This window comes from Brachyhypopomus gauderio, unplaced genomic scaffold (assembly GCF_052324685.1).
Source record: "Brachyhypopomus gauderio isolate BG-103 unplaced genomic scaffold, BGAUD_0.2 sc123, whole genome shotgun sequence".
Taxonomy (NCBI): Eukaryota; Metazoa; Chordata; class Actinopteri; order Gymnotiformes; family Hypopomidae; genus Brachyhypopomus; species Brachyhypopomus gauderio.
The window spans coordinates 495,001-505,000 of NW_027506944.1; positions in this window are offsets into that span (position 1 = coordinate 495,001).

Sequence of the window (10,000 nt, forward strand, 5' to 3'; positions counted from 1 at the left end):
ATTATCCACAGGTTGGCTCTTCCAGTCCTATAAGCCTGCTTTGTGTGGCCAGGCAAAGGATCAGATAGCTTGGGGCCAGATTTAAACAGAAAAGGCAGTTTGTGGAGCAAAGACATAATTTTGAATGGGGAGAAAAAAGGAAAACGGTGGAGTAATGCTGCCATCTTTTGGGTAAAAAATGTCGGTGCGCCTATAATTTAAAAGTGGGTTTTCTGGATGTTTTAAAAGACCCAGGGCTATCATCCTGCTGTGTGTAGCGGGCTCAGAGTTCACTTTGGTCGGCATGAATTAATGAATGAAATGCCTCCTCTGGATGTCTGAAATAATTTTCATTTAAATGACAAAGTCCCACTTTTAATCAACCTGGCCTATAAGCCTACATTGTGTAGCGGGCTCAGAGTTCACTTTGGTCGGCATGAATTAATGAATGAAATGCCTCCTCTGGATGTCTAAAATAGTTTTCATTTAAAAGACAAAGTCCCACTTTTAATCAACCAGGCCTATAAGCCTACAGTGTGTAGCGGGGTCAAAGAACACTTTGGTCAGCATGAATTAATGAATGAAATGCCTCCTCTGGATGTCTAAAATAATTTTCATTTAAAAGACAAAGTCCCATAATCAATCAACCAGGCCTATAAGCCTACATTGTGTAGCGGGCTCAGAGTTCACTTTGGTCGGCATGAATTAATGAATGAAATGCCTCCTCTGGATGTCAAAAATAATTTTCATTTAAATGACAAAGTCCCACTTTTAATCAACCAGGCCTATAAGCCTGCTTTGTGTGGCCGGGCAAAGGATCAGATAGCTTGGGGACAGATTTTAAACAGAAAAGGCAGTTTGTGGAGCTCAGTAATAATTTTGAATGGGGAAAAAAAAGGAAAACGGTGGAGTAATGCTGCCATCTTTTGGGTAAAAAATGTCGGTGCGCCTATAATTTAAAAGTGGGTTTTCTGGATGTTTTAAAAGACCCAGGGCTATCACTCTAGTGTGTGTGGCGGGCTCAGAGTATGCCTAAAGTGGGGTAACTATTTTAAACATTTTACTAATTTCTGGATGTATTAAATCATCCATGTGTCTCATCCTACTGTGTGTGGCGGGCTCAGAGTATGCCTAAAGTGGGGTAACTATTTTAAACATTTTACTAATTTCTGGATGTATTAAATCATCCATGTGTCTCACTCTAGTGTGTGTGGCGGGCTCAGAGTATGCCTAAAGTGGGGTAACTATTTTAAACATTTTACTAATTTCTGGATGTATTAAATCATCCATGTGTCTCATCCTACTGTGTGTGGCGGGCTCAGAGTATGCCTAAAGTGGGGTAACTATTTTAAACATTTTACTAATTTCTGGATGTATTAAATCATCCATGTGTCTCACTCTAGTGTGTGTGGCGGGCTCAGAGTATGCCTAAAGTGGGGTAACTATTTTAAACATTTTACTAATTTCTGGATGTATTAAATCATCCATGTGTCTCATCCTACTGTGTGTGGCGGGCTCAGAGTATGCCTAAAGTGGGGTAACTATTTTAAACATTTTACTAATTTCTGGATGTATTAAATCATCCATGTGTCTCACTCTAGTGTGTGTGGCGGGCTCAGAGTATGCCTAAAGTGGGGTAACTATTTTAAACATTTTACTAATTTCTGGATGTATTAAATCATCCATGTGTCTCACTCTAGTGTGTGTGGCGGGCTCAGAGTATGCCTAAAGTGGGGTAACTATTTTAAACATTTTACTAATTTCTGGATGTATTAAATCATCCATGTGTCTCATCCTACTGTGTGTGGCGGGCTCAGAGTATGCCTAAAGTGGGGTAACTATTTTAAACATTTTACTAATTTCTGGATGTATTAAATCATCCATGTGTCTCACTCTAGTGTGTGTGGCGGGCTCAGAGTATGCCTAAAGTGGGGTAACTATTTTAAACATTTTACTAATTTCTGGATGTATTAAATCATCCATGTGTCTCACTCTAGTGTGTGTGGCGGGCTCAGAGTATGCCTAAAGTGGGGTAACTATTTTAAACATTTTACTAATTTCTGGATGTATTAAATCATCCATGTGTCTCATCCTACTGTGTGTGGCGGGCTCTTGTTGCACATTCTTAGGCTATGTATTTTATACATTTTACTAATTTATGGAGGAAAAAAAAGACCCAGCATTTTGCATTCAAATGTGCAGGGCGCACCGGCGTTTAAAGTCCAAAAGATGGCAGCATTACTCCACCATAGTAATTATTTTCCTCCTTAAAGCTGTATACCATATGTTTCTGGAGGAATTAAATTCAGGCCTATAAGCCTGCTGTGTGTGGCTGGCTTTTAGTGCACATTCTTAGGCTATGTATTTAATACAGAATAATGATTTTCTGGATGTATTAAATCATCCAGGGCTCTCATCCTACTGTGTGTGGCCGGCTCTTAGTGCACATTCTTAGGCAATGTATTTAATACAGAATAATGATTTTCTGGATGTTTTAAATCATCCAGGGCTCTCATCCTACTGTGTGTGGCCGGCTCTTAGTGCACATTCTTAGGCAATGTATTTTATACAGAATAATGATTTTCTGGATGTTTTAAATCATCCAGGGCTCTCATCCTACTGTGTGTGGCCGGCTCTTAGTGCACATTCTTAGGCAATGTATTTTATACAGAATAATGATTTTCTGGATGTTTTAAATCATCCAGGGCTCTCATCCTACTGTGTGTGGCCGGCTCTTAGTGCACATTCTTAGGCTATGTATTTAATACAGAATAAGGATTTTATGGATGTATTAAATCATCCATGTGTCTCATCCTACTGTGTCTGGCGGGCTCAGAGTGTGCTTAAATAGGGTAACTATTTTATACATTTTACTAATTTATGGAGGTTAAAAAAAAGCCCCAGCATTTTGCATTCAAATGTGCAGGGCGCACCGGCATTTAAAGTCCAAAAGATGGCAGCATTACTCCACCGTAGTAATTATTTTCCTCCTTAAAGCTGTATACCATATGTTTCTGGAGGAATTAAATTCAGGCCTATAAGCCTGCTGTGTGTAGCGGGGTCATAGTAGGCTTTTATTGGGTAACTGTTTTATACAGAATAAAGATTTCTGGGTGTTTAAAAAAGACCCATGCCTCTAAGCCTGCTGTGTGTAGCGGGGTCAGAGTTCACATTCCTTGGGCATGAATTATGAATGAAATGCCCCCTCTGGATGTCCTAAATAATTTTAATTTAAATGACAAAGTCCCATAATTGGTTGGCCTATAAGCCTACTGTGTGTAGTGGGTTTCAGAGTACACTTTGGTCGGCATTGCAGCTTTCAAATATCACATTGCAGATTTCAAATTGTCTTTCTGCAAGAGTCTCCAAAGTTGCAATGTGCAAGTATTTCGGCAACCGGCGCTAATTGAGGGTTAGGCGAGGTTGAAATATTTCAAAGTCCGAGGATATACCAGCAGCATAGACACTTAGAATAAAAAAGAGGCCTTTTTAAATTAAATATACCAGAGGCATAGACACTTAGAAAAAAATAGAGGCCTTTTTAAATTAAATATACCAGAGGCATAGACACTTAGAAAAAAATAGAGGCCTTTTTAAATTAAATATACCAGAGGCATAGACACTTAGACTAAAATAGAGGCCTTTTTAAATTAAATATACCAGAGGCATAGACACTTAGAATAAAATAGAGGCCTTTTTAAATTAAATATACCAGAGGCATAGACACTTAGACTAAAATAGAGGCCTTTTTAAATTAAATATACCAGAGGCATAGACACTTAGACTAAAAAAGAGGCCTTTTTAAATTAAATATACCAGAGGCATAGACACTTAGAATAAAATAGAGGCCTTTTTAAATTAAATATACCAGAGGCATAGACACTTAGACTAAAAAAGAGGCCTTTTTAAATTAAATATACCAGAGGCATAGACACTTAGAATAAAATAGAGGCCTTTTTAAATTAAATATACCAGAGGCATAGACACTTAGACTAAAAAAGAGGCCTTTTTAAATTAAATATACCAGAGGCATAGACACTTAGAAAAAAATAGAGGCCTTTTTAAATTAAATATACCAGAGGCATAGACACTTAGAAAAAAATAGAGGCCTTTTTAAATTAAATATACCAGAGGCATAGACACTTAGACTAAAATAGAGGCCTTTTTAAATTAAATATACCAGAGGCATAGACACTTAGAATAAAATAGAGGCCTTTTTAAATTAAATATACCAGAGGCATAGACACTTAGACTAAAATAGAGGCCTTTTTAAATTAAATATACCAGAGGCATAGACACTTAGAATAAAATAGAGGCCTTTTTAAATTAAATATACCAGAGGCATAGACACTTAGAATAAAATAGAGGCCTTTTTAAATTAAATATACCAGAGGCATAGACACTTAGACTAAAAAAGAGGCCTTTTTAAATTAAATATACCAGAGTTCCTTAAAAAGCCATGGCAACAGGTGAGACCAATCATTGCTGATTGCGTGGGCTGAGAACGTACCGGCATAATTGAAAAGAATCAGCAACAGGTGAGACCAATCATTGCTGATTGCGTGGGCTGAGAACGTACCGGCATAATTGAAAAGGCCATTTTAAATAAAATATACCAGTAGAAAAGACACTTTGAGTAAAAAAGGCCATTTTAAATAAAATATACCATGGCCAAATGAACTTAGAATAAAAGAGGAGAGTTTAGTTTAAATTATACCATGGTTAAATGCTGTTAGAAAAAAAGTGCACAGTTTAATCTTATTTGGAAGGCGCATTGACTCTTAAAGTCCACAAGATGTCACCGGTACTCCATCGTTTTTTTTCTGTTATACCATATGTACGTGCCACTGGGTGGACCCTCCAGACACCTCAGCCTAGTTGAAGTGTCCGATGAAGGTGCACTCATCTGGGCATGAGGTAAAGTTATTATACCAACATCATGTGGAGGTTTTCAAGTCAGAAATTGCACAAAGTCCATAAATATACCAGAAGCATGGAGTTTTATGAGTGAATTAGTCTATGTCCCTTACTTTGTTAGACCATACACAAGATATTTTCTTCAGGAAATGCACAGAGTCCAATGCTATAACATTGCCAGGTGGTGGCTTTAAGGGAAAAAAGCATAAAAGTGTCCGAAAAACATGCTCTTTAGCTCGGGTACATCCCCAGGATCAAGAAAAATTGTCAGTTTTTTTTTCTATCTTGCTTAGAAATAGGTGTAAATTGACTCTGAAGTGTCATATCAGGCAATGCACAGAGTCCTTAAATATACCAGTAGCATGAGGTTTTTGTTGGAAATTAGTCTATTTCCCTTCCTGAGTTATACCTTATACAAGTAGTAATCTTCAGGCAATGCACAGAGTCCTTAAATTTACCAGTAGCATGAGGTTTTTGTTGGAAATTAGTCTATTTCCCTTCCTGAGTTAGACCATATACAAGTAGTAATCTTCAGAATATGCACAAAGTCCATAAATATACCAGCAGCACGAAGTTTTCAAGTGGAAAATATTCTATGTCGCTTCATTTGGTATACCATAGGCGTCAGTTTTCGGCGAAAATAATTCTATGTCGATAAAAATGTTATACCATACGTATGATTTTGTGTTCAAAAATCGCACTATGTTCCAATTTTGACCAAGGGGTGGATCATCCAGAGGCCTCGATCCTCTGACAGTGCCCGCCGAATGTGCACCCAGACGGACATGCATCTCATTCCCCCTGTCTGGATGATTTTATGAATGGGTGATATGCAAACACCTACCATCAGGTATATAGGGGAGAGGGTCTTCTGAAAGCCACATATATGGTATACCATAAATGAAGACAAGGATTATGGCGCACGCTTTGCCCGACCAAAGGTCACTCCCTGGGCATTTTAGAGGATTTGAGAGGCCTCTTTATGGATCTCACAAATGATCCATGCATGGAATTTTGCACACTTTATCCGAATAAAGTGCACTTTTGGGCTTATGAGAGTAGGTTGGTATGCCTCTCTCTGGATGTGAGGAAGGATCCAGGAATAAAGGCATGTAATGCCACACAATTTATCCGACTAAATGACACTCTTGGGCTTATGAGAGAGGATGAGGGGCCTCTCTGTGGATGTCAGAAAGGCTCCATGCATGAAAGCATGTAATGTCACACACTTTATCCGATTAAAGTGTACATGTTGGGCTTATGATTAAGCATGAGGGCCCTATATGTGGATGTCAGAAAGGTTCCAGGCTTAAAGGCATGTAATGTCACACACTTTATCCGATTAAAGTGTACATGTTGGGCTTATGATTAAGCATGAGGGCCCTATATGTGGATGTCAGAAAGGTTCCAGGCTTAAAGGCATGTAATGTCACACACTTTATCCGATTAAAGTGCACATTTGGGCTTATGATTAAGCATGAGGGCCCTATGTGTGGATGTCAGAAAGGCTCCATGCATGAAAGCATGTAATGCCACACACTTTATCCGATTAAAGTGTACATGTTGGGCTTATGATTAAGCATGAGGGCCCTATATGTGGATGTCAGAAAGGTTCCAGGCTTAAAGGCATGTAATGTCACACACTTTATCCGATTAAAGTGCACATTTGGGCTTATGATTAAGCATGAGGGCCCTATGTGTGGATGTCAGAAAGGCTCCATGCATGAAAGCATGTAATGCCACACACTTTATCCGATTAAAGTGTACATGTTGGGCTTATGATTAAGCATGAGGGCCCTATATGTGGATGTCAGAAAGGTTCCAGGCTTAAAGGCATGTAATGTCACACACTTTATCCGATTAAAGTGTACATGTTGGGCTTATGATTAAGCATGAGGGCCCTATGTGTGGATGTCAGAAAGGCTCCATGCATGAAAGCATGTAATGCCACACACTTTATCCGATTAAAGTGCACATTTGGGCTTATGATTAAGCATGAGGGCCCTATGTGTGGATGTCAGAAAGGCTCCATGCATGAAAGCATGTAATGTCACACACTTTATCCGATTAAAGTGTACATGTTGGGCTTATGAGAGTAGGTTGGTATGCCTCTCTCTGGATGTGAGGAAGGATCCAGGAATAAAGGCATGTAATGCCACACAATTTATCCGACTAAATGACACTCTTGGGCTTATGAGAGAGGATGAGGGGCCTCTCTGTGGATGTCAGAAAGGCTCCATGCATGAAAGCATGTAATGTCACACACTTTATCCGATTAAAGTGCACATTTGGGCTTATGATTAAGCATGAGGGCCCTATGTGTGGATGTCAGAAAGGCTCCATGCATGAAAGCATGTAATGTCACACACTTTATCCGATTAAAGTGTACATGTTGGGCTTATGATTAAGCATGAGGGCCCTATGTGTGGATGTCAGAAAGGCTCCATGCATGAAAGCATGTAATGTCACACACTTTATCCGATTAAAGTGTACATGTTGGGCTTATGATTAAGCATGAGGGCCCTATATGTGGATGTCAGAAAGGTTCCAGGCTTAAAGGCATGTAATGCCACACACTTTATCCGTTTAAAGTGCACGCTTCGGCTTAAGAGAGGAGTTGAGAGGCCTCTCCCTGGAAGTCACAGATGATCCAGGCCTGCAATGGCAGACACTATATCACTTTATCCGAGTAAGAGGCTCCCTCTGAGCAAAGTAGGGGGGGAGTGAGGCCCCCCCCGGAGGTCTGAAAAGATCCAGGCCTTTAAATGACACGGGCTGTGCCCGAGCAAAGTGCCCACGCTGGGCAAGGGTGGAGGCGTGATGCTCCCCCTTATGGAGGTCGTCCTACCTCCATCCTCACGTAATGTATTTCGACCTGTGCGTATCCGGAGGGTGCTATGCGCAAGCCCGGAAGATGCTGGTTTCGGCTGGCCTTACCGGATCCAATGGTATAGCACCTAGGTGCGCTCTAAGGCCGTAAACCCCCCCCATGTGTTTGAGAATGGTAGGTGTTATACCATTGCCACGAACCACTTATTGAATCAGCCATGCCCTTTCGGCAATCGAGTCTCAGAGGTGTGTCCGAGGGAAGATTTGCCTTGGCGGGCATGGCTGTCTGGCATCTCCCCGACCCTGGAGGAATGCGCTAACGGTGTAATGCAAACACCTACCAGCAGGTATATAGGGGAGCATGCTTTCTGAGCCTTATATGATTGTACCATAATAAGGATCAGAAGAAAGGCAGTGCGTTAAGGTGAACTAGCCCGACTCTAATGCACCTTGACGGCTTAAGGGGAGGGATAAGTGACCCCTGCTGATGGAGGTCAAAGACATCCGTGTCTCTCAGGCCTTCGAACCACTGCTTGCGCCCGACCGAAATGCCACTGCTGGGCATGGGTGTAAGAGTGGTGACCCCCCTTATGGAGGTCTGTCCAACCTCCAGCCTGCATGCTCCACCTCGGCCTGTGCGTATCCGGAGGGTGCTGTGCGCAAGCCCGGAAGATGCTGGTTTCGGCTGGCCTTACCGGATCCAATGGCACAGTACCTAGGTGCGCTCTAAGACCGTTATCCGAACCCAAGTCCGCCAGGGGTTTTTCAGTTATACCAGTAGCATCGACCATCACTTTGATCAGCCAGGCCTTTTCGGGGGTCGAGCGTCCGAGGTGTGTCCGAGGGAAGATTTGCCTTGGCGGGCATGGCTGGCGAGTACCTCCCCGGCCGTGGAGGAAAACGCATACGGTGCATTGCAAACACCTACCAGCAGGTATATAGGAGAGCATGTCTCTTGAGTTCATCCTAACCTTATAATGGTTATCCCATTCATAAGGCCTGGATGCAAGGCGGTGCGTGAAGGTAACATTAGCCTGACTCTAACACTTTCACCGGTTAGGGGTGGAGTGGTGACCCCCCTAACACTGGAGGTCTCGCCGACCTCCAGGCACCAGCCTCACATGCTCTACCTCGGCCTGTGCGTATCCGGAGGGTGCTGTGCGCAAGCCCGGAAGATGCTGGTTTCGGCTGGCCTTACCGGATCCAATGGCACAGTACCTAGGTGCGCTCTAAGACCGTTATCCGAACCCAAGTCCGCCAGGGGTTTTTCAGTTATACCAGTAGCATCGACCATCACTTGGTTCAGCCAGGCCTTTTCAGGGGTCGAGCGTCCGAGGTGTGTCCGAGGGAAGATTTGCCTTGGCGGGCATGGCTGGCGAGAACCTCCCCGGCCGTGGAGGAAAACGCGTACGGTGGATTGCAAAAACCTACCAGCAGGTTTTTAGGGAGAGTGTCAATCTCGAGGGCGTTCGGAGCTCTCCCGATCTATTGGCATACGATGCCCGCCAGGGGTTAGGCTCTCGGGTTACCACTTAAGGTTTCTCCCTGTCATAAGAAAGACAACCGGTCAAACCAATGCGCAATGTACAATGAGGTGTGAGCTCATGAATGAATATATGGGATAGAGCCACAACCTCGGTGCGACATACCTAGGTACAGGAATAGGGCGAGAGGTGGATGCGCTCCTTCAGGACGGGTAGGTCGGCAGCCTCTCGGGTATGATCGTTCACCAACGAAAGCTGTACAAAAGGGGTGACTGCGCTCATTGAGGACGGCAGCCTCGACATGACATACCTATCAAAAACTCTCCCATGAGGTGTGTGCGCTCCTTCAGGATGGGAGGTCGGCAGCCTCGGTATGATCATGATGACCGAGACACAGGCCTTGGGTTGGGCCTAGGGTTGAAGCCTTCTGTGCCGCCCGGGTAGTTCCTCCCCAAACCAGCGGGCATGCCTCTATGGGGGGGCCTCGGTCTGAAAAGACACGATCCTCACCCGGAACCGTCTGAGGGAAGCGTTGAAGGCCGGTCTGTCTACACAGGTGTCCGCTATCGGCGTCCATGGTGTACGGGTGAGAGCCAGCAGTGGATCGGGTTAGTTCAACACATGCTTGGCCTCACCCCGCCTGGTCACGGAATCACTCATTTCTCGGTTACGTCCCACAGTAGCGCGCGCGCGTGCTGGGAGCTGACGAGGGCTCTCTCCCCCACGCTGACGGCGCACCCCTGCTGCACCGATGGTGGGCGTCCGGTACCGAGGTGGGCCCCTGACCCTGC